Here is a 20,164-nt window from a genome sequence, read left to right on the forward strand (position 1 = left end):
AGCATTTGACTGCAAAAGAATGATCCATGGTGGACTTTGAACAGAAAAAAAAAAATCAAAGAATTTTACTGTCATTTATTGAATATTTTATATGTGCTAGGTATAATAATTGCCTTCCTGTATTACACTCAATAGCTTATTTAATCCCCATGAAAACTCTATGGGGTATGCATCATGATCTCCATTTTACAGATTAGGAACTGAGTCTTGGAGTACTTAATTAACTTGTCCAAGATAAAACCAATGGTAGCCTGTATTACTTCAACTCATGCCCTTAATCAGATAAATACATTTGGCTTCATCACAGTATGATTCAAGATGCACCCTGTGCTTAACTCACAGCTTGGCACACAGTAGGTGCTCAATTTATGTAAGCTACAATTATTAGATCTTAAATTTACAAAGGCCTCTGTATTGGATTGCATACAAAAGTCATCTCTTCACACCCTGCTGGGATGCTTAGTCTTGCTCATAGTGGTCACAGTGATCCATGCATACTGAACAAGGTCACTCTTCACCAAGTGATCTTAACTCATTCAAATATGTCCTCTCAGGAGACCTGTCCAGCATATTGCAATGTGCCACACTCATTTTCATTCACCCATTCGGGTGGTACCATTGAACTCTGGGGGCCCTGATCTCTTCACACAGGTTCCCCAGGCCCATAGACAGATGCTAGGCTATTTAGAATAGTGATTGAATTTGAGGCACCAGTTGCCTTTCAATGATCTGTTGCAGCTGAAATTAAATAGTCCTTTCTTTTATACCTCTGCGAGGCTTGGTTAACTCCTATTTACAGATGGAATTTTACAGCCAGCATATTTTATAGAGCACTTACCCTAATGATAATAACAGAAACACCTTACAATTGTGTCAGCTTGACTGTTTATAAAACACTTTCATATGCATCTCATTTGATTCTATGGTACTTCATCTCTGCCCTATGAGATGAATGACTTTCTGCCTTGTATTCTAGCCATGTATATACATGAGGCACTATGGTCTGGTGGAAAAATCACAGATTCTGGCTTGACACAGAATTGGATTTGAATCCCATATCCTCCACTTACTAACTGTGTGAGCTTCTGTTTTCATTGTTTGTAAAATGGACTTAATAATGCTCATTTGGTAGGATTAATATGAGGATTAATATGAGGAACGAGAGAACACGTAAAGTGCAAGACACTTAAGAAGAACACAAGTAGTATTTTCTCAAAAAAAAATTATTGTTAATTTGTAGGCTGTTAGCTAGCAAAATCTTTGTATGTCCAACAGTCCTAGTGTTTTCTATTAGAAAGAAACTCAGTACACACTTGAATGGACCGGCCTGAGGATAGTCCAAGAAGTTGTTATTATCCTGGTAGATGGAGGTTAAATGGCTCACCCAGGGCTCACATGACTGATAAATGATACAACTGAAATTGAATACTGGTCACTTGCTGAATGATACAGCTCTTATTTCCATCTTCCATTTCCAGGTATTTTTTTTTTTCTTTTTAAGGAAACAATCACTTGGCCTCAAATTGGTTATGTGTCCTTTTTTGGAGGGAGGAGAATAAACTAAATGATGGAGGTGTACTATAAGTTATTCAATGACTTTAAATGGCTTTTGTTTCTACATCTGAAAAATGGATCTACTGTTATTGAAATGCATCTTGGAATTTTGATCAGACTAAGGAATAATACTAAGTATCTAGGATTAGTCCAAATCCTTGAGCAAACTGAATTACTGTCTCATATTACAGTTTCATCAGCAAGTGGCAAATGGCAAGAAATCAAGCCATACCCTCACTGGGCAGAGTGATTTTTTTTTATTGAGGTAACATTGGTTTACAATACTATATAAATTTCAGGAGTACAACTTCACACCTTCATACAGGCATGCACTACACTGACCATCAAAGACCGGGTACCATACACTACCATATGGGTGACCCGCCTCTACCCCTTCTTCCCCACCCCTCTTCCCTTCCCCTCTGCTAATCATCATTTCCTTGTCAGACACTTAGAACTTGTTTTTGTTTTGTTTGTTCATTTGGGCAGAGTGTTCTTTGTGAGCTGAATGTTCTTGACTTCCAACTACTTTTTAGAGACAGGTAGTGTCATATAGAGCAGTGGTGCCAAATTCTCATGTGTATCAGAATCACTTGTGTAACTTATTAAAATGCAGAGTGTTGGGCCCAGATCCAGAGTTTTGGTTTCCCTGGGCCTCTTGGGGAAGGTTCAGAGAGAGGGCTGGGGATTCTGTTTCCATGTAAAGTTAATGTTGCTGGCCCAAAGACCATGCGTTGAAAACCACTTTGATTTGGAGAATAAGGGAATGGGTACTGAAATTGGACAGACCTGGGTTTAAATTCTAGCCTCACCACCTAAAATATGCAAATTAAATTACTCTTTGTGTCTCTGCTTGCCCATCCTAGAGTGGGGATAACAGTAGCTCCTACCTTAATGCATTGGTTGTTGTGAGGATCATGTTAATATGAACTAAGTCATATCATTCTTTTTAAGTTGTCACTTAAAAGGCACATTAATGGAAGGACTTGACACTGGTTTTCTACAGCTGGGGATGCTTTGGGGCAGAGCTATCAACCCTAAGGGGTGATTTCCACTCATATTATCTGGCTCACTAGTCTCCCTTAACTCCTTAACATTTGCATCTCACAACATCCTGAAGTTCCTCCTCTCTTAACAAAGCAGCAGCAGTTCAAGTTTGGCCACAGGGCTCTAAGGCAGATGCGTCTGCCTTTTTGGGAAACTATGGCAATATTTTTATTCCAGGGAGCATTTATAAAGTGCTCGCTTATACTCTAACCCCCATGGTTTGATATTTCAAAGAGTCCCAGTTAATTATCCTGTTAAAAAAGAAAGTCCCAGTATAAAGTTCTGATGCCTTGGTAAATCGCCACCGACGAGAGAAATGTAGTAAGTTTAGAATCCATTCATCCTGCCCTCCGTTCTGCCTCCCTTGTCCTGAGGTTCCCTATGTACCTCTAGTTTTGATCATAATTAGGAAGGTTGTTGTCATCATCAGGATGCAGCTTTGTGCCCTGGTTGGGGAAAGTGGATAAATCTGGGCATAAGGTAACTGATTCTGAATCTTTTGGACGACAATGCATTGTGTTTTTAAAGATTAACTTCTGCACTTCATTGTGGTGGCTGACTCTGGTATGGTGGAAGGGAAGGTTAATAATGCCCAGTGGGTCCATTAGCTTTAGCCAAGTCTTTCTTGATGTGCTAAAATGGAGTGCAGCTATCACCCACAGTGGCTTTCTCCCTCTGCTCATTAGTTAATGTCAGGGCTTTACTAGCACAGAGCAAAAAAAAAAAGGGGGGGTATGTGTTTGCATGTCCCCATTTGCCTTCTCCCTTTGCACTCACCAGCTGACAGTAATTTATATCTTTCCACAAAGGAAAATATGCCTTAATGATAAGAATACTGGCCTATAAATTGAAAAGCCTTGATTCTGGAACTAATATCATCTTTGTCTATGACCTTGGATGTATGAGCTTGATTTTGGGGGCCTTTGAATCCTCTTCTGTAGGGTGATCCCAATTTTCCCATTTCACACGGTTGTTGAATACCTAATGAGATAATATAATTGGTCATGCTTTGGGAATTTATTGGTGCTTTGTGGACAAAAGAGATAATTTTTATACCCAACAAATTCGGATTAGGGGCCCTGTGTCGCCACCCCTGCACACCCCTGTACCTGCCAAACTTTAATGAGAAGGACAATCTTTATAATTTTGTAAACTAAACATTAAATTAAATAATTGTATATTTTAAAGAAATAAAAATTACATGATAGTTCAATATTTTCCAAAGGGCAAAAGAAGAAAAATCCTTCACAATAAAAAGCACAGGGGAATCTGTCTACTCAGTGCTGCAGATGGATCCCTTTTAGGACTAACGATCCTTTCCAGTACTGACCGGTAGATGTCAGTGTTTGACAAGCGCAGAGTTATTCACAGAGGCTCCCGCATTAGCGTCTGGCTCCATTTCAGCTACCAAGTTTCTCTGCAAAGGAGAGGGAGTTTGTGCAACTGAAGCAAAGATTTTGCTTTCTCACTTCTCGCCCCGTCTTGCGGAAAACAGCCTGATGCTCTGGGTAAGTCGCCGTTATCTTCACTTTCAGTGATTCCCTTTATAGATCTGCAGTCTGCCGAGAAGTTTAAAACACAAAATAAAACATGTGCTTAGCTCCCTGAAGGCCACATACTTGGTTTTCTTCACAAAGGTGTTTTTCTTTTTCCAGACCAGACTTCCTATCCTCCCCTTGGTGTAATATGAATCAAATATAACAAGGAAATACTGCTCTTTGGGGGCCAGGTTGCAAAGCTCTCACAAGGCCTTTATTTTTTGCTACCGAGTGACACTTGTTCTGATTTCAAATCATTTTCTAAAAATGGCAGCTGCTTGGTGTGTCATCTTTAAAAAGAAGATGCCTCTTTCATTTTACACTTTCACCAGCAGGCTTGAAAGGAGGCTCTGTAATTAGGTTCCGGCTGTCTCTGTTGAACTCAGATTTGCTCACCTTTTCTTGGGGGTAGATGAATTCCTGTTATGTTGCTTTCTTAGCACATTCTGGATTAGGGAGGAAATGTACAGTGAATTCAGATGAAAGCTAGTGATAAAATCAACTTAGCTCTTTGAAAAGGCCACCTGCTTTGGGGTTTTTGGGATTCAGACTTGCGGGGCTTCTACTCTTGAACCATTTTCAGTGTTTACGTGTCCCTCTTATGCTTTATAGGCCACCAGTGCAGATGAATTTAGAAAACATTTTGTGGAGTAATTTGGAATGGCAGCGTCCCTTTCTTTCGTTTGCTCTTATCCCCTTTGTATTCCAATCGGCTAAAAGGAATAAAGTGACCTAGTGACGCAAAGCCAAAGGTGGCTTTAGACTTCGGCCACACTTCCTGGAGACCAGTGGAGGGTGTCTGGATATGACGCACTGAAGTCACTGTTGTGACTACCAGTGTGGAGCAGTGCCCTGTTGAAGCATCCTCAGTGCCTGCTGGCCAGGAGCTGGCCTCGTCCTGGGGAATGAGTCATCACACACAGCCGCTTGCTCCTGGAGGCAGGCTTGGCACTGGTTCCAAAGGTCCTCTTAGATCTGCTTCTGCAACAGTGTCTCAGCATCCCTGGGTCGGCCGGGTGGTGTTTGGAGTTTTGGAAGATGAAAGGCCCCTCATCCTCTAGTAGGTGCATTCCCAGTACCTTGCCCCTTTCCATCTTGTTCCTGAGACCTCACCCCTTCCCAACTCATCCAACTCTTGTTCCCATACAGATCAGCCTTCAGTCTGGCATCTCCCACCTCTTTCTCTTTGCTGCTTCCCTCTACATTCCTGCAAAGATGACAGTTGAAGGCAGTAGTTTTGGGCTCAGGCATACCTCAGCCATTTGCTACGTGTCTGGCATGAGATCAGTGCCATTATTTCTCTGAGCCTCGGTTTCTTAATAACTGAACCTACCTTGCTGTGTTTTGGGAGGCTTAAATGAGGTAATAAATGTAAAGCAACTAGCACTTCGTAGGAGTTAGGTAATCCATAGCTGCTGCTGTTAATTTTATTGTTATGACTGTTCTCCTAATTGTCTGCTTGCTTTCCTTCCTCTCTCCTCCCTTCCACTGTTTACTATTTCTAATGACTGGGTTATCCTTACATACACGCAGTCACATCTACTCACTATCCATTTCCTCTTGTTCCGGTAATTATATTTAAATTTCAGAGCTTTTTCTTGTTCTCTCTTTCTTGCTTGTAGCATCCTGTCCATTTTTTATAGATGCAAAGGTCACCTCAAATCACTCTGAAGAAAATAGAATTAAAAACAATTCTCTTTTGCTCCCAAAATTATCTGTATTCCAGGGTCTTTTTGAATTTCCTGCTTATTCCCATTTGCTCAATTATCTTCCCTTCTGTGATTATTGAAATGTTAGCTATTTTTTTTCTAGGTCCACTTCCAATGCCACATTCTCCATAATGCCACCCTTAATCTCCCAAACTGGAAGCAAATATCCCTCCCCTTCTATAAGCATTGATTTGCAACTTTTTAATGTATAGTGCTGGATAATAGATGGCCACATGCTTGTTTTTGTGGCTCAATTAGACTTTCCTTGGAGTATATAGTCCTGGGGGTCCAGGATGGTGCTGAACTTGCTGACCTTCCCGTGGATGCTTAGTACTGGGCTCCCTGCCTTTCTGGAAACAGGGAGGGGCTTTACCAGTCACCACCACAATGTGAAAATCACGTAAGATTTAAGAATATCCTGGGAGATCAAGAATCACAGTAGTTGATGGAGGATGTGGTGGATCTTTTCTAGAAGTCTTTGCAAATGTTTATGTCCTCATTGGACTGAGAAAAGTGAAGTGGAAACGTGCCTGAAGTGAGAGCTTGGTCAAGATGAACTTTTGTGGTTCTCTAAGGACAATGGCTGTAGGTCCTCTGAACTGCATCGCTGGGGATGTCCTGTCCCCTTGCAAAAAATGGCCGAAATCATCAACATAGTTATGTTAGCAGAGTGAAAAGGTCTGAGCAGTGGGTTTAGACTGCATTAGGGTAGATTTCGGAGGGGAATAACACATATATGAATGTTTTCACCCAAAATCTCAGCAAGGCACTCCTTCACAACAAGCAGCGTTATATAAATGAGAAGGTTGCCTTTCTTTCTGCTTGAGGCCTGTCAATCTCACATGCATGACACAAGGCAAGGCCAAGGCCTGATTGATTGGACTGGTAAGGATACAATCAGTCACTTTCACATTTAGACAGTTTATTACTTACATGTGACAGTGAACAGTAAGTGGAAGGTGCCAGCTCCCTGTGTTTTGTCCCCTACACTGAAAAAGATGACATGGAGACAAAATGGACCAGATAACTGCAAAGAGCATGGTGGGACACCCCATTACTGGGGAGGCCTATCTAGGCTGCCCCTAAGTAGTTTTATTTTCTGCAGACGACATACTTATATACACTTATATCGTAAATTGTATTTATATTTATGTAGGATTTCTATTTTAAAAATGTTTATGAAGTTAGATACATGTATCATATGTATATATGAAAGTAGTTTTATATTCTGAGAGGACAGGGCAGAAAACCCCATACCTTGTTAGTATCCAGGAGATGATGAGAAACTGTCTCATGAAAGCCTCCCAGAGGAGGTTGAGAGGTGAGTGGGACATGGCCCCCCAGGAGCTGCTTACGGGCCTCCCACTTAAGTTCCAGGAGGATCAGAAAGCATTCCACCAAGATTTAGGGTATCAAGCCATTTCTCTGCTGGCCTCACTCCTTCTTTGGAGCCCAGATACATGTTGGCTGCATAAAAAACTTCTGAGGTCCCTCCTCCCCCAAAACACACACACACACACACACACACACCCACCCCTCCTTTTCATTCAGCGTTTAGGTGGTTTCCAACAATTGCCTTGATCATCCATTATACTTCCTACTCAAGTTAGGCTGATTCAATTCCTTGCTTCCTTACACAGGGTTCTTTCATCATAAGAAGCATCTAAGAAACTTCCTAATCAGGACAGGCCTCTGAATCTGAGTCTTGTTGCACCTGGCGGCTCAGGTTTTCTTTCTTGCTTGCTTGTCTTGACCATTGGCTTCTGCAGCCTTTGGTACACATGTCATGGAAGCTTCCTGACTGCTTTGCCCCATCTTCGAGCACCAGTTTGACTGGCTGTCAAACCTGAGAACCTGCAGCTTTTTACTCCCCTACCTAGTTTTTGTTCTGCCTTGTCATGTGCTTCTTGATCCCTGGCAATCTCCTTGTGTAGGTGCTAACCTGTTGCCTAGTGTAGAGTCCTCATTTGGGCACATCACTACTAGCTCTTTGGCTCCTACTAGATCTTTGGAGCCTGACTCTCTACCCTGGATCTTCGCGCCTACATGTTCTAGCACTACAAGCTTTCAAAAAACTGAACACTGCACATTGACAGAGTTTAATCTAGCACAAGAGGCTATGAACCAAATGGAAGACCTGGCCCAAATCAGTGCTATGATAGGACATCTCTGTATTTAATATTATTGACCAATATCAACAATAGGATGTAGTATTTCTGCTTCTGTTAGATATGGCAGTGAAGGCAATTTTAAGAAGAACATACTCCAACTCTGCTGCCCTGGAGATCATCTCCAAGCAGACAGTATGTAGTTAGGCCAGGAGAGTTTGTTGTGAGGAGTCACAAGGGTGTTTTCTCCCTCACTACGAGTGAATGGGCTGGTAATGAGTCTTTCTGGAGATGTCTATCTTGAGCAGTATTTTTTTTGAAAGACCTATTTTTATTAGAGAAGTTTTAGAGTCATAGCAAAATTGAGAAGAAAGTATAGAGGCTTTGCATAGACCCACTGCTCTTTTGCATGCACAGCCTGTTCTATTGTCAACATCCACACGATCGTGGGACATTTGTTACAATTGATGAACCTACATTGACACCCAAATCCATAATTTACTTAGGGCTGAGGCTTGCTGTACATTCTATGGGATTTGGACAAATGTATAGTGATCTGTTTCACAGCAATGTCAAACAGAGTATTTTCACTGCCCTAGAAATTGTCTGTGATTCGCTTATTAATGCCTCCCCTTCAGCCCCGGCAACAACTGATCTTTTTACTGTCTCCATAGTTTTGCCTTTTTCAGAATTCCATATAGTAGGAATCATGCAGCATGTAGCCTTTTCAGATTAGTTTCTTTGACTTAATAATAATAGTGATTTAGTAAAATAGTAAATTAGTAATAGAAATTTACATTTCCTCTATGACTTTTCATGGATTGATAGTTCATTTCTTTTTAACATTGAATAACATCATTGTCTGGATGAATCACTTGTCCATTCATCTATTGAAGGGCATCTAGGTTGTTTCCTAGGTTTGGCGACTATAAATGAAGCTCCTATAAAGCATCTGTGTGCAGGTTTTTGTGTGGATGTAAGTTTTCAACTCCTAAGTACCAATTTGTCCAAAGGAGCACAATTATGGGATCATATGGTAAAGGTATGTTTTGTTTTATAAGAAATCACCAAACTGTTTTCCAAAGTAGCTGTACTATTTGCATTCCCACCAGCAATGAGTGATACTTTCTGCTACACCACACCCTCACTAACATTTTTGTGTTATCTCTGATTGGGTTTTTGCCATTCTAATAAGCATGTAGTGAGATCTAATTGTTGTTTTAACTTACATTTCCACAATGATATGTGATGTGGAGCATCTTTTTATGTGCTGAACAATATTTTTAATGCAATCATGGCAGCGCAATGGCAACCATAATTATGGTTGGGGTTGAGAGTAGAGACTTGTTCATTCATCTATCCTTCCATTCTTATATTCAACATACATTGACTGAGTGTTTTCTATGGACCAGGCACTGTTCTAGGCCCAAATGTGAACACACTAGATACTATTTCTTGGTAATCTCATTAAATTCCAGTGGTGCTATGGAGAGAAGGACATTAAACAAGTAAAAAAAACCAATCATATTAAATCAGGCTCTGACAAGTGTTATAAAGAAAATAAGCTGGTGATGTGCTAGACATGGCTAGATAAGAAAGACCTGCCTGAGCAGGAAGTAGGTGATTTTGTAAATTTCAGGAGGAATAGCCTCTAGGCAGAGGGAACTGCTAGTACTGAGGCAATGAGCTGGGACTCTGCATCTAGATTGAAGGAATATAAATAAATGTGGCTCAGAGAGTCTTTATAAAAGGCTGTAGTGGTGGGTTTTGGAAGGCAAGGAGGTGGCATTGTGAGAGCTTCTCAACTGGGCCTCCTTCCATCAACATTTCTCCAGATGTAAAAGGACTCAGATAGCTGGCAGGCCCCTTGACCGGAAACAAGGAAACTCAAGACCAGACATACACAGTCGTGACACTGATTCTGATATTCAGGAGTTGGCAGAGATGATGTGAATCTACTTTTAAGAAGGGAAAATGGGGCCTCCCTGGTGGCGCAGCGGTTGAGCGCTGGGTTGCGAAGCTGCCCACAGCCTCTGCAGTGCTGGTTCGATCCCCGGCTGCTCTCTGGCCACCGGAGGAGGGTCCCGCATGGCATGGCGCGCAGACCTCTCCTGCCGCCCGCTGCTCCCCTCAGCAGTGTACCTCGGTCCTTCTGCCTGCTCTGCTCCCTGCGCTGGCTCTGGTGAATTCTCTCACCCTCCTGTGCTTCTGACTGTACCCAGTGTTTGTATAAATAAATTAATTAATCTTTAAAAGAAAAAGAAGGGAAAATGCCCCCCTCTTCTCATTTTCTCCATATACACCTAGTGAAAGTATTTAACAAATTCACACTAAAATGTTAGTAATTGCATATAATCCTTCTCATGGGCGTTTGCCTTTTTAAAGACTTAACGGAAAAGCAACAAATACAAAAAGGAGTGATGAAATGACTGAGCCTGGAGTGTTGGAATTTCAAACCCTGGCTATCTAGGTAAAGAAGTCCCCTTTATGCCTATTAATATCTCTCATCCATGCTTTCTAGATTCATGTCACATGCCTACACCTCCATCAGGACTCCTTGCTACTGTGCCTCCCCTGTCCCAGATCTGGTTCTAGACGTGTGCACAGCAGCTTCTGGGGGCCATCCACATTTTCCATCTGCTGCTGGAGTCCATTTTCTTGAATGTTGGTTTCCTGCCTGAAGTCAGGAACAATTTCTCCCCCACCCAACCCATGAGCTTGGAAGGCTGACAAAAATGATTAAGATCATTGCCATCAAATTTTTATCTGCTATAAGCATAAACAGGAAACAAGAAATAAAGGCACAGCTCAGCAATAGCTTCTGAGTGGGTAACATGGGAGTTTTTCTTAAATTCTCTTTCCCATGTACCTTCCCACCCACATGTTCTTAGTCAGATTTATTTTTTGCATATCAGTTTCTGAGGATGACAAGAAACTTGCCCTTTTCTTAACTGTGGTTTTCAGAAGCAGATTATCCTACACTTAGTTGAGACCTCTTACCAAACCCTTGGAATAAATAATACCCTGGGCTCAGGAAGTGGGTGTTGAATAGAAATTTATGACTCATAATGGAGTGTCAAAATAGCCACTGCTGATGTCTCAGTTCCTTATCACTTTTGGAAATGACACTGGGTAGAACCACACTGTCCTGTTAGGTTGAAATGCTGTGATTGAGGGAATGTTCTAATCAGAACAAAGCTGCTCTTTGATATTTGAAAGTCCCAGATTGAGTGGTGACCTTTCTCAAAGGTGACTTGGATTTAGTCTGGAAAGGCGGCTGATCTCCGAGGTGGGGACCAGAGCATTTCTCCAGGGTGGAGCAGCCCAGAACCTAAGGAGAAAAAGATTAGCGTTTCCCTGGCCTGTGTACTGAGGTGCTTGATTTCTCTTGATATAAACTGTTAGGCAACATTTCTAGGGCTCAGGCCTTTGCAGTTCTCTCCTCTGCTGGAGGAAATGAGAAAGGTTGTGCTCTAAGTCTGTGTGTCTAAGGGCAGCCTCCTCTTTAGCCCTCTCTTGGGATACTGTGTTATAGACTCTCCTGGGAGCCTAGAGACTACACTGGGGTTGATCCTTGACTTGCTCCACCACTGAACCCAGTCTCTGGTCACCTGGATGTCCCTTGTTGAACTGTGGAACAGGCTATGCTCTCGCAGTAAATTATGTTCTCTCCTTCCCAGGCTGGTGGGAGAGCCTGGGAGGCTGTTAGGGGGAGGGCAGGGCCAATAGTATTTCCAGTGAACTGGCACCATTTCTCACTTCCTGTTTCTCAGTCTTTCCTTCCCTTTCTTATGGTCTCTGGTTCTTCTTCTTCTTTAAAGATTTCTTTATTTATTTATACAAGCACTGGGTAAAGTCAGAAGTGTGGGAGGGTGAGAAAATTCACCAGAGCCAGAGTGGGAAACAGAACAGGCAGACTGATGAAATACACTGCTGAGGGGAGCAGCGGGTGTGGCAGGAGAGGTCTGCACGCCATGTGGGACCCTTGCCCAGCGGCTGGGGATCGAGCCGGGGCTGCAGAGGCCGTGGGCAGCTTCGCAACCCAGCGCTCAATCGCTGTGCCACCAGGGAGGCCCTGGTTCTTCTTCTTGCTGAGTTACTGATCTACACTTCCCCAGCTCCGTTCTAGATAAAAAAATCATTTAAAAGAAAAACCCCACACTGGCTATGGGGTTTGGTGGAAAGAGGGAGACTAAAGATAAAACCTACAATTTCAGGTCTGGATGGATTGAGAATGATTAGGAGTAAGGGGGCTGACACAGGGAGTTAGTCTGGGGGAGAGGTAATGAGTTCTGTTGTTGCCATGTTGAGTGTGGATCAACAGTGGATCATAGTGGGCATCTCTGTTGGCACCTTTTCTTGGTGGCCTCCTTTCTTCCATAACTTAGACACCCAGTTAGGGCAGAGTACTGAGTGGGTAGGTGACTTAATCCAGGGGCTAGCGGGCATGTGGAGAACTTTGGTGAAAAGGTCTACTTTACTTATCTTCTCCTTCACCCTTCAATGGCTAGTTGGCCCCCTGGAGCAATGGTTTCTGTTAGGAGGGAAGCGAGGAAAGCAGATGTAAGGAGGTTTTTCAATCCTGTGTGAAACCCGATTCTGTTTTGGTTGTTGATTTCTAAATCTTTAGAAGAAATAAAATGAGGAAAGATGTAAAGAAATGAGGAAAAGAAATGGAGAAACAACCTCGAGCAAATTAGAGATGAGCTATACAGTTAAACCAAATAAATCCTAGAAATATGCTGCAGAATTAAGGCCACTAAAGGGGAGGGAAGTATGGGGTTGGTAGAAGGGGGAAGGGGAAGGTCAAGGACTGTGGGTGCTTTGATGGTGGGGATAGCGTGATGACCTAATTCTGAGAAGGTTTGAACCTATTCCCCTAAATCATGTACAGTGTTGTAAACCAATGTTACCTCAACCATGGAAAAAAATTAATGAAATAAGCTACATATTCATTTGACCCATACCCATCCCGAGAGAAGCAGTTCAGGTGCTGCTTCATAAATATTTATGGAGTGAAATAGTGAATGAATAGCAGCTTCAACTCAAGTGACAGGGCTGAGTGCCTTGAAAAGATTCCAGAACAGTCCAGAGAAACTAAGAAAGAGAATGGTCTTCTTTCATATGTCTTTTCTGAATAGAGAAGAAGAGAGAAGACAGAAAGAAAGGTAGGAAGAAAGTATTTAGGTAAATCCTTAGGTAAAAAGATAGCATTTCAATAAAGGCAAAGGGACTTGCTGTGTACTTAGGCGTTTGTAATTCTTTTTGTTTCCACCAAATAATGAGTTTCTTATAATTAAATTAAAGCATTTATATTTTCTTAATAAGTCAACATGTTAAAATATATTTTGTTATAAAACAATTATATTGCTATTTGAAAGGGAACCTGTGGGTGAATTGAGTTATAACCCTCTTCCCACATCTGAAGAAAGCTTATGTGTTGTTTTTCTTTTTATTTTAAAGATTTATTTTTATTTATTTATACATACAAGAACTGGGGTGTAGTCAGAGGTGCAGAGGGTGAGAGGACTCACCAGAGACAGAGTGGGGAATAGAACAGGCAGATCTACTGAAATACACTGCTGAGGGGAGCAGTGGGTGAGCCAGGAGAGGTCTCCTGTGTCATGTAGGTTAGCTCCCTGGCTGGGGATTGAATTTATAACACAGTGGCTTGCAATAGCTTGATAGTGCTGAGATTTTAACCCCTGCACCCCTTATGTGTTGTTTTCCTAGGCACCAGTTTCTGTTTGGTGGCAGCTGACTGACATGTCCAAGATGGCAGGGGTGGAAAAGCTTAATACCATGCTGATACCAATACTATGTGCACTCTGACCCAGAAAGTCTTTGAGGTGATTCTGATGCAGGCTCTTGTTTGAGAACCAACAGACTAAGAGGAGTAAAACAATGGTCACAGGACAACCATTATGCCCCTTTACCAAATTAAGAGACAGACTTCTCAGATAAGTGACCTTTCATTTTAGTCTTCATGGTTCCGGTGGGATGATAATAGCCTGATACAAAATTTGGTGGGCTGAAAAATATTTGCTATTTACTTGAAGGGTACTATGAATGCCAGTGTACCCAACTGCAGGGTTAGCCTTCTGAGTGGTGTAGGTCACCCTTTCATGGAGCTTGCTTAGTTCCACATAAGTAGGGAAAAGCACCCACATACATAAGTTGGGTGGAAGTAAGAATACCCATGCCCTGGTATTGGAACAAGAACAGACATACAGACCAATGGAATCGAATAGAAAATCCAGAAATAAACCCACAGATTTATGGTCAACTAATCTTTGACAAAGGAGCAAAGAATATGCATTGGAGTAAAGAAAGTTTGTTCAATAAATGGTGCTGGGAAAACTGGGTCGCTACATGCAAAAGAATGAAGCTTGACCACCACCTCACACCATACACAAAAATCAACTCAAAATGGATTAAAGAACTAGACATAAGACCTGAAACCATAAAATATATAGAAGGAAATATAGGCGAAACACTACGTGATTTGCACATCAAAGACATCTTTACAGACACATCACCCAAAGCAGTGATAGTGAAGGCAAAGATAAACAGCTGGGACTACATCAAATTAAAGAGCTTTTGCACAGCAAAAGAGACAATAACAAAAACAAAGAGAAACCCCACCAACTGGGAGAACATTTTTGCACCCAACACTAATGATAAAGGACTGATCACAAAAATCTGCAAAGAGCTGATGAGACTCAACAACAACAAAGAAAATAATCCAGTCAAAAAATGGGCAGAAGAGCTTAAAAGAAACTTCTCTGAAGAGGAAATGCAAATGGCCAACAGGCATATGAAAAAATGTTCAACATCACTTGTCATCAGGGAAATGCAAATCAAAACTACCATGAGATACCATCTTACACCAGTGAGAATGGCACATATTAAAAAAACTAGCAACAACAAATATTGGCGAGGGTGTGGAGAAAAAGGAACTCTTCTGCACTGTTGGTGGGAGTGCAAACTGGTCCAACCACTGTGGAAAGCTGTGTGGAGATTTCTGGACCTACTAAACATAGAGCTTCCATATGACCCAGCAATTCCACTCCTAGGTATTTACCCAAAGGACACAGAAACATCAATTCCAAAGAACACCTGCACCCCTATGTTTATAGCAGCACTGTTTACAATAGCTAAGCTTTGGAAACAACCCAAATGCCCAAAAATAGATGACTGGATCAAGAAGATGTGGTATATATATACCATGGAATATTACTCAGCATTCAAAAAAGATAAACACATGCAATTTGCTGCAACATGGATGGCGCTGGAAGGGATCATGCTCAGCGAAATAAGCCAAAAAGAAAAAGAAAAATACCGGATGGTCTCACTCATAGCAGGAATCTAGAAAACTTAAATAAGGGACCAGGAAAATGAATAACTATAAGAAAGTGAAAATCAAAATCAACAAAAAACTATGAACCAGAGACACTTTTAGGGGGGCGGGGGCGGGAGGGGAGGGATTGGGGTCAGAATGGGGGGCTGCAATTGTATGGGGAATATAACAATAAAATTTATAAAAAAAAAAAAAAAAGAATACCCATGCCGTGGGTTGGGTCTAAATGTGCAAAAGAATTGCAAAAGAAGAGGGTTAGTTCCACATACCCTCCAGAATTGCCAAGTTCAAAAACTCTTGGTTGTTTAACTAAGAATTATTTAGAAGCTAGATGACACATGTAGACACAGGAGCTGTTTCCAGAAAAGCACCATGGCTAAGCCCATTCTAAGCTCAGGTACTATTGTTGAAGAGAAACATAAGGTAGTTGTTCTAGAAGGTGCCTTTTGCCAAGAAGCATGCTATTTCCTTCTTGAATCTTGAATTTCCATTTGCATGTTTGATATTTAACTGAAACATTTCAGCTTTCACTTCAAGTCTAGAGCAATTGTATCTGGCATTTTATATTTAGTTAGTGTCATGTGACACTATGTGGAGATCTCTAATGAATTCTTCAAAGCATTCTGGGAATCTCCTATAGTCTTTCAGGATTAAGGACAAATGGTAGGTAGAAATAAATGGTAGGATATTCTAATAAGTGATAATAAAATTGGCCAGTACCATGCTTTTCTGTGAAGCTCTGTTTCTCAAACTATATTACATAAGGTATTCAACAAAATGGAAAAGTGGTTCTGCTAAAAAAATACTTTAAAAAAAATTTTCTTACATTGATTTTCATTTTTGCACAATATTTGATTTCTCTCTCCCCTCAGGTGTAGTCCCCATAATTCTCCCACCGCCACGGCACCCGTGATCATTACCATAGTCCCTTGTGCCCTTCCCACTCCTTAAACACAATATTCTTTTGCTAAGTTTGTGATGTTGCTGAACTCCCTTTTTGAGATTCATTATTCATGTTAAAGCTCTGATAAGTCCTACCATAAAGTCATCTGTTTGACTTTGTGTAACCTGTTTTTCCCCAAATTTATTTAACTTCCTTCAACTGAGAAACATCTTCAAATAGAAACAAAATGTGCCAGAGGATCTGCCAACTCAGAAGGTTGATGTCATTTCAGGCACACACATCAGGCGACAGTGTCTGATTGAGCTAGCTCCGCCCCCCTCCCGCCCCGAGGGTTATGAGTCCACACAATAACTATAGAGAATCTTCACTAGCCACATCCCCCTCAGACATGGCCTTAATTTCCAAAGCATTCTGGTAGTAAAAATACTTTACTTTGGTAGAAATTAAAAAATATATATCCTCACATATAATTTGATCAACATTTACTTGAGGAAAGTAATATCATTCCATTTTTTAGAGGTCTAAAGAGGTTAAGTATGTGCTTAAAGGTGGTAGCTATGAAGGATGGAGTTAAAGTTTCTAGTTATGCTTTTACTTTAATACAATACTACTTTCCTGACATCCAGCTCTGTCTGTCTGATTACATATGTAGGATTCTTTCCCTCCCATCACATTCTTTAAACTGTGCTCTGCTAGAGCCCTAGGGTTCTGGGAAACAACCTTAGGGGCCCCTAAGGGCACGGGATGAACGGAGAACCAAGAGAGGTTAGGGGAGGACCCGCTATTTTAAGTCACAGAAGATTTGACGAAAGCTTAATGTAGTAGATTTGGGGATGAGCTTTCTTTGGAGGGAAATGTTTCTAAGAAAATTTGCAAACCAGCTGAAAGATTAATTTTCTATGTCCTGGAGAGCATAAAGTCCTTTCTCCAAATGAATTAGAACTTTACATAGGCACAGGCTCAGAGTCTGGATGTAAATCTAAGTGAGCTTTAAGGTCATTTTTGATTTCTCAAGAGACCTAGAGGGAAAGAAGAGGGGGAGGTGTATCTCTCCCACAGCTTTCTCACCAGTGGAGTCAGGCTTTAGAGCAATCTGATAGAAGAGAAGGAACTGGATAGTACTTATCAGTAGGTTCTAGCAAGTTCAGCAGTGATAGTAGCAGTTGAGTTTGTGGTCTCTTTTGCAGTACCCTCCACAATTACTGTTATAACCAGGGAGATGTGGCCTGGGAGTAGCCCAATGACTCCTGGAAGCCAGAAGCCTGGACGTCTGATCCTGTGATAGGGGGACAAGGTATTTTAGGGGTAGACATACCCAGGAATTCAGGGGCTAGGTACCCCATGAAGAATTAATTCTCTAGTTCTTTTATTAAGATGTATTTTGTTTTTTAAATAAAATTTTAATGATTTAACATTGATTTATGATACCATATAAGTCTCAGGAGCACAGCTTCCCACCTTTGTGAATATACTTCACCGTCCCACCACCAAAGTTCTAGTGCATTACACTCTCAAACTGACCCCCTCTATCCTCTGCTCCCACCCTTTCTTCCCCTCCCCTTTGGAAACCACACTTTTTAAAATGACAATACATTGGACAATGTTTTACAAATTAATTTTTAAAAATAATATTTTTTATGGAGGTAACATTGGTTTCCAGCATTGTATGTGATTTAGGAGTGTAAGTTCACACCTCCTCAGATGTATGTCACCAGCCCACCCACACCACCAAAGCACTCATAGTCCCCCACCATAGTCCATTGGACCCTCTCCCTCCTTTGCTTTTCACCCTGCTCTCCTGCTCTGGTAACCTCAATTTTGCAGTCAGATTTCTAGGGTTTGCTTTGGTTTAGTTTTTTGTCTGTTCCTTTGTTTGGTTTTTCTATATTCCATATATGAGTGAACTCATCTGGTACTTGTTTTTTTTCCATCTGACTTACTTTGCTTAGCATAATCCTCTCCAGTTCTATTCATGTCACATATGGCAAGAGTTCATCTTTTTTTTTTTAATAGCTGACTAGTATTTCTTTGTGTACATATATTACATTTTCTTGGTCTGCTTATCTGTCCTTGGGCACTGAGGTTGTTTCTATAGGTTGACCATTGTAAATAGTGCTACAATGAACATAGGAGTGTATAGATCCCTTCAAATTAGTGACTTTGCATTCTTTGGATAGATACCTAGGAGTGGAATTGCTGTATCATGAGGCAGATCCATATTTAATATTTTGAGGGACATTCATACTGTTTTCCATAGGGGCTGGACCAGTCTACATTCCCACCAAAAGTGTAGAAGTCACTAGTCCTTTCTAAAAGACAGATAGGTCAAACTGAGAAGATCCTTTCATTTCATATATGGCATTGGTGTCATTGATGGTCAATTTTATGAGTTAATTTGGCCAGTTGTAGTGTCCAGCTGTTTGGTCAAACATCAAACATGTTGCTATGGAGGCATTTCATAGATGTGTTTAGCAGCTGAAATCAGTTGACATTAAGGAAAGCATCATTACCATAATGTGGGTGGACTCCTCCAACCAGTTGAAAGCTTTAAGAACAAAAACTGAGGTTTCCCAGAGAGGAAGAAATTCTGCTGCAAGACATTAATATAGAAATTCCGCCTGAGTTTCCAGCTTGCTGGCCTGCCCTGTATGTTTTGGTCTTGTCAGCCTCCACAGTCTGTGAGCCAATTCCTTAAAAAATCTTTTCATATACATATACATATATCCTATTGGTTCTGTTTCTTTGGAGAACCCTTACTGATACAGCATCTAAATTCAAGCTGTTGTTATGCAGTTAATTTGTATCAGTGAGCTTTATGTGCAAGGCCTATAGGCTTTAACTACTCTAAGCAACAGTCTGGTAACTGGAGTTTCTTTATGACCCAAGTTTTGTTTGGAAAGGCCTGCATACCTCTTTAAGGGGATTTTCCCAGAGACCTCCTACCAAATACCACTTTACTTTCACATTCTTATATCACAGAGACAAAACAATATTTGTTGGACAGAATTTTCCTTACATAATACAAATTTTCAGTGTTTTACTGCGTGTATTGCTGTCCAATGAAAAGACTACTAGTTCACCCCCTTGGAGCTACTTGAGGCCTGGCTTGTCTTGGCAGTGTGGGTTTGTGATTAGGCATGCTGATTCTGAAACCAAGCTATGTAAGGTTCAAATCTCAGCTTTATCTCTTGTTAGCTGTTAATTTACTTCTCTGTGTCATAATTTTTATATTTGTAAAATGACATTATAATAGTACCTATCTGTATTGCATTTCTGTGATGAATTATTGAGTTTATATTTGTAAAACCTTTAGAACAGTGCTTAGTACCTAGTGCACACTCTAGAAATACTAGCCAGATTTGTGTGGAAATGTTCTATGATCTATCTAGCAAATATCACTAAAGGGAGAAGCAAACCTTTCTGTTTGTTTGAATAGTCATCTTGGAATAGGAGGCAACAAGCTAAAGATGGTGGAATAGCAAGATGGAGCCTAGGGCCCTGATGTTGTAGATGTGCCACCAGTCCTGGACTGCCTGTCTCTTTACTTTGTGAGAGAGGAATAAGCTTCACTTGCATTTAGCACACTGTTGTTATTATCTTTTGTGATTATATGCAACCAAACTTTTTTTAATATATTTTTTACATAATTTTTCATTTTTGCACAATGTATGCATTTTCATCTTGGTTATAGTCCCCATATAATTCCCACCGACCCCCCCCCCTTGTTTTGATCCTTTTCCCTTCTTTCCCCTCCATCCCCATAGTGTATCTCTGGTTTATAGTTGCTTATTGATTTTGATTTTTACTTTATATAATTAGTCTTTTTCCTGGTCCCTTATTTAGGTTTTCTAAATTCCTGCTATGACTGAGACCATCCGATATTTTTCTTTTTCTTTCTGGCTTATTTCGCTGAGCATGATCCCTTCCAGCGCCATCCAGGTTGC

Source organism: Talpa europaea (assembly GCF_964194135.1).
Source record: "Talpa europaea genome assembly, chromosome: X".
NCBI lineage: Eukaryota > Metazoa > Chordata > Mammalia > Eulipotyphla > Talpidae > Talpa > Talpa europaea.